The following is a 5,879-nucleotide window of genomic DNA, read 5'->3' as shown; positions in this document are numbered from 1 at the left end:
TTCTGTCTGAAACGTATTTTTTTTTAACAGACTATATTCTTCACTATTTCTGTTGTGCTAATTCACTAACCTAGTAACATGAAATGACACATTTATTTTTACCTACAGTTCTAAAAATCAAATTCAAAACTAGATCTTACACGGCTAAAATCCAGGTGATGGCTGGCTTTTCCTTCCAGAGGCCCTGGGGAGAGCCCCTGCCCACCTTCAGGAGGGTGCCACAGTCTTTGGTTCATGGCCCCTTCCATCAGATTCAAAGCCAGCAGCTTAGCAGCTCAGATCTTTCTCCCTCTTTCACATCAGAAGTCTTAATGATTCTAGTAGACCTACCCCAGTAACACAGGATAATTTCTCCATCTCAAAGATATTTTACTATAAAAGAAATAAAAATCGTTCCCCTTGCCAAGTACATACCAGCCGCTGTTTACACAGTCTTGAGTAGCTATAATACCCAGCGAGTGGTGTGCAAAGCATAGTCTCTGGCTCCCTCTGGTGTCTGTTTGCAGTATTGCGGGCTCACAGGGGCTGCAGCAGCAAGTTGCCTGCTTTGTCCCTCAGCTCAGGCATCCAAGCATGTCAGCCCCAACTAGGTTGAGACAGACACCACAGCTGTGTCATTTCTGTGCCTTGACCTGCGGTGCAAACCAAGGGCTTGGAGTATTGAAGAGTACACCCTACTCCACAGTGCTCAGGAAATGTACCTTTTGACACATAAATCATCTTGGATTCCATAGCCTGTTCTCTTTCCTTTTTGGTTAAAATATTGGATGTGACAAAATGACAGAACAAGAAGAAACAGCCCTAGATATCCTAGAGAGATGCCAATTTGAAAGTATGTAACTGGAAGAGAATGGAATGGTTAAAAGGAGAAAAACTTGCTGCTTCTTTTTTCTTGAGTGATTGTTATGGCTAAGCACTGTCTGCCATTTTTCTGAATCAGTTCCTACAACAATTCTTGAGGAAGATATAATCATCTCTATTTTATAAAAATGAATCCATTTTAAATAATGGGAACAAGGACAGAATGCCAGGATTCAAATTCTAGCTCTCACCAGATACATTGGGTAAAACACCAGTCAAGTTGTGGTACCCCCAAGTGGGTGCAAAACCAAGAACAGCTGCAGTAGAATAGGTAGGAAGGGTCCTGTGACCGCCCCTGGCCCAGGCTGACAGCTCAGCATGGCTGGAATAGCACCTGGGTTGTAGCCTCCAGGAGGGCCAGGCTAGAGAGGTATGGGACTTGTCTGATTCCAGCTCTTCAGAGGGCTGCTCCAGGGACTGCTTTCTGGCTCACCTGGCTCTGATTCATTGATGGACGCAGCATAGTTTGGTTGCCTGGGAGCCCGACACAGGGGTCAGTGGGTAGCTTGCTGTGGCCCCAGGGCTTGCAGTACAGAGACGCCTGTAGGGAACCTCTCCCAATCTGTGGCTTCTCATTGAGGAATGGACTGAGTCCAGCATTCTGGCTTTTCCAAAGTGCTGCTTGCAGGACGGCTGTATGTCTCAACCTCAGTTGGGGCGTTCGTGGAAAGCTGCACTGTTTTGAATTGGTGTGGGTGCAGCGGGCAGACTCCTGCTTGGCATAGACAATGTAGGTCTTCCTTTGATTCTGTTTTGTTGTTGTTGTTGTTGGTATGAGGGATTGAACAACTGAGGGGCACTTGCCTGCTGAGCCACACCCCCAGCTCTAGTTTGTATTCATTTTTACCTACACTCTCTAAGTGTCTCACTGAGTTGCTTAGGGCCTTGCTTTTGCTGAGGCTGGTTTTGAATTCACAATCCCCCTGTCTCAGCCTCCTGGCTGCTGGGAATATAGCTGTGCACCACTGCCCCTGGCTGTTGTTTTTTGTAATGGACTTACATAATGCTGTTTATTTGAGAAACACATGCATCGTCTCTCCTTTCTATGAAAAAAGTTCTTAAACAGTAAATAAAGTTGCCTTTAATTGACCAGTAGGCTAATTCCACAGACAGAACATGCATACTTTCTTGAAGAAATTACTTGAATAAAGTAGTTTTCAATACATAGTTTTGAAAATGAGGATTCACCTAGAATTTTTTAGAAACCTTCCTCATATTAACAATCCATTTATATGTGTTTTGTGTAAAATATTGTAATGTCTGTTTTCTAAGCACCATTTTGCCCGAATTGGCATTTTATTCAGAGATATTTGCCACATTTGCTTCATGATAAACCCATTAGGTCAGTTCCTTTATATGAGCTCTTCTGCATATAGCACATTCAGTATATTATTCAGTTGATGGAATACTGTACCATATGCTCTGAAAACCCTGATCACAGCCAAATTCCATAAAGACTATAATAATAACAAACTAAGTTGTGACCCTATAGTACATTTAGGCATTTAGTTATATATATATATAGTTTTAAAAAACTGCAGGCCAATATCTTTGATAAATATCGATGCAAAAATTCTCAACAAAATATTAGCAAATTAAATTTACCCAAGCACTAAAAGGATTCTATCATCACCTAGTGGGATCATCCTTGGTAACCAAGGATGGTTTGATGTGGAAAATTAACAAATGTAGTTGGCCACATTCACAGAAAGACAAAGCCCGAAATTATGGCCCCCATTGAAAAGCAGCATTTGAGGATGTTCAAAGGCCTTCCACAGTGAGACACATGCACACTAGGAAGAAAGGCCAAGTGCCTGGCCATCAAGAGGCTGTGTGTGACTGCTGACGCCTCACTCGGGACGGAAACCTAAAAGCTGCTTGTGCTAGGTCAGGAACCAAGCCAGATGCCCATTCTCACCACCCCTCTGCAAAAAAAAGAAGCAAACAGCATTCAGACCAGGAAGGAAGAAAGAAAGCCTGCAGCACAGGACAGGACCTTAAATGTAGGAAATCTTGGGCTGGGGATGTGGCTGAAGCGGTAGCGCGCTCGCCTGGCATGCGTGCGGCCCGGGTTCGATCCTCCGCACCACATACAAACAAAGATGTTGTGTCCGCCGAAAACTAAAAAATAAATATTAAAAATTCTCTCTCTCTATCCCTCTATCTCTCTCGCTCTCTTTAAAAAAAAAAAAGCCATCAATATATCAATGCATCAACATATTTGACCAGTGATATTTACTGCTAATAATTAAAAAAAAAAAAAAGAAATGTAGGAAATCCTAAAGTGTCTTCACAATGCCAGTGTTAAATGAATTCAGCACAATTGCAGAATACAAAATTACACTCAAACATCAATTGGGCTTCCATGCACAAAAAATGAACAATCCAAAAAAGGAAATTAAGAAAAGTCTCATTTATAATAGCATCAGAAAGAATTAAGCACCTTTCGGGCTGGGGCTGGGGTAGAGTGCTTGCCTAGCAGTGTGAAGCACTGGGTTTCATCTTCAGCACCACATAAAAATAAATAAATAAAATAAAGGTCTATCAACAACTAAAAAAAAAATTTAAGAATAAAATAAAGCACCTTTCAGCTGAGTGCGGTGGCACACACCTATAATCCTAGCAGCTTGGAAGGCTGAGGACAGATGATCCCAAGTTTAAAGCCAGCCTCAGCAACTTAGCAAAGTGCTATGCAACTTAACAAGAACCTGACTCAAAATAAAATATAAAGGGTTGGGGATATGGCTCGGTGGTTAAGCACCTCTGGGTTCCATCCCTGGTACAAAAAAAAAAAAAGCACTTTTAAAGCAACTAGAGCAAGGAGGCTACAGATATGAAATGAAAACTATCAAAATTTGCAGAAAGAAATTAAGGAAGACACAAATCCATGGAAAGATACCCATATTCATAAGCTGGGAACTTAGTATTAGTGTCTAACCTAACCAGAACAGACTCCATGAAATCCCTATCAAAATCCCAATGACTTTTTTTGCAGAAAGGAAAACAAGCCAGGTGTGGTGGTGCACGCCTGTAATCCCAGCAGCTTGGGAGGCTAAGGCAGGAGGACTGAGAGTTCAAAGCCTTAGCAATTTAGCAAGATCTTGCCTCAAAATAATAAATAGATAAATAAACAAAAAGGCCGGTGATGTGGCTCAGTGGTTACCCTTGGGTTCAATCCCCAGTACCCCACCCCAAACCCACCAAAAAATACAGTCAGGTGTGATGGTGCACACCTGCAATCCAGCTTCTTGTGGGGGTGGGGAGTTAACATAAAAGGATTCTGAGTTTGAGGACAACCTAGTAAAACTGTGTCTTACTTTTAAAAAGGGCTAGAATGTAACTCTGTGGTAGGGAGCCCCTGGGATTGGATCCTCAGTACCGCAAACAAACAAAAACATACTCCAAAGTTACAGGAATAAAACAGTCTGGAAGTGTCATAAAGACTGACATATAGAGTAGCGCCATAAAAGAGAGAGCCCAGAAACAACCCCACATTTATGACCAAAGGATCTTCTGTCCACATGCTGAAGAATCAAGGTGGACTCTATCCTATACCATATGCAAAAGTACTCAGAGTGAATCACAGACCTAAATCTAAGAGCCGAAACTAAACAAACCTAAAAGCAGAAGAAAGCAGAAAATCTTCATGACATTAGAACGGACACTGACTTTTTGGATGTGGAATCAAGACACAGGAAAAAAATATAAACTAAATAAAATGTACAGATGGGGCTACGTCAACCTCAAAAGCCTCTTCAGGACAAAGGAGACAACAGAGGGAAAGGGCAAAGCACGGAATGGCCAAAACCTTTGCTGATCGCTCATCTGACACAGGGTTGGGAACCTTTGTATATAGGATTCCTACAGCATGACAATCCCTCAGTGAAAAATGGGCAAAAGAACTGAACAGACATTTCTCCAATAAAGATGTGCAAGTGACCATCAAGCAGACGAAAAGGTGCTCAGCAACTTAATTGCCAGGAAAATGCAAATCAAAGCCGCAATGAGAGGTCATCCCATACCCATTGGGCTGACCACTGTTTAAAAAGAAAAAGTGTTGGAGAAACGGGAAACTCCGAGCTTCGTCATGCTTCATGGGACTGTGAGATGGCACAGCTGCTATCACCAGGGGCTAGGTCCTTGGTGTCCCAAACAAAGAATTGAGCACAAGTAACAGGCCAAGCGCAGGGTTGCTGAAGGTGAAGGTGGGAGGAGCACTCCCCAGGGAGCACTCCCCAGTGTACAGCGGAGTGGGCCAGGCAAGAGGGAGGCTCAAGGCTCAGATCTCTGGCAACTGGTGTCTTATAAGCTGAGCTGGGACACGCTCTCTTCCCTAGACGGACCTGATTGAAGACCTCACCCCATTTGCTCCCACCGGATACGTATGATACCTGATCCGAATAGTGTCCACTTTTCCCCTTTTGGTAACTTTAAAAAACCTAATTAGAATAATTAAATGTCCAATTTACCCTCATTGGTCATTTTGAAATACGGAGCCTTGGTGGGAAGTGTCAGGGTAATGGGTCCTCAGTGGCAGGACTAATCGTGAACTGGGACATAAGCCCTCTGCCTGTCTTGTCTGCCAGCCGAATCCTTCTTATTCCCTGCCCCCGCCATCTTGGTGGCCCTGAACTCCCAGCTAACAGCTACCTTGGAAAACAGTGTGGAGATTGCTCAAAAAGTTAAAAATGATGTGCAGCCCAGCAGCCGCAGGTCTGGGTGGGCCTCCAGAGAAGTAAAACCAGGATTCCCAGGAGCCGTCTGCCCACCTGGGTTCAGTCTGGCATTATTCACAATAGAAGGCCCAGAAGCAACCTACCAGCTCATGGACAGATGGCAGGGAAAAAAAAAAAAATCGTGGTATGACACAACAGTTCAGCCTCAAGAATGCTGTCACAAGCTACATCAGTGACCCTGAGGACTACCTTCTCCCGCTCATGCTGTAACAAAATGGCGCAGAACACATGCCTCAGACCCAACAGGGACTCGCTTCTCGCAGTTCTAGGGGGGGAGTCCAA

Source organism: Spermophilus citellus (genome assembly GCF_964194105.1).
Source record: "Spermophilus citellus genome assembly, chromosome: 12".
NCBI lineage: Eukaryota > Metazoa > Chordata > Mammalia > Rodentia > Sciuridae > Spermophilus > Spermophilus citellus.
This window is presented reverse-complemented; position numbering follows the sequence as displayed.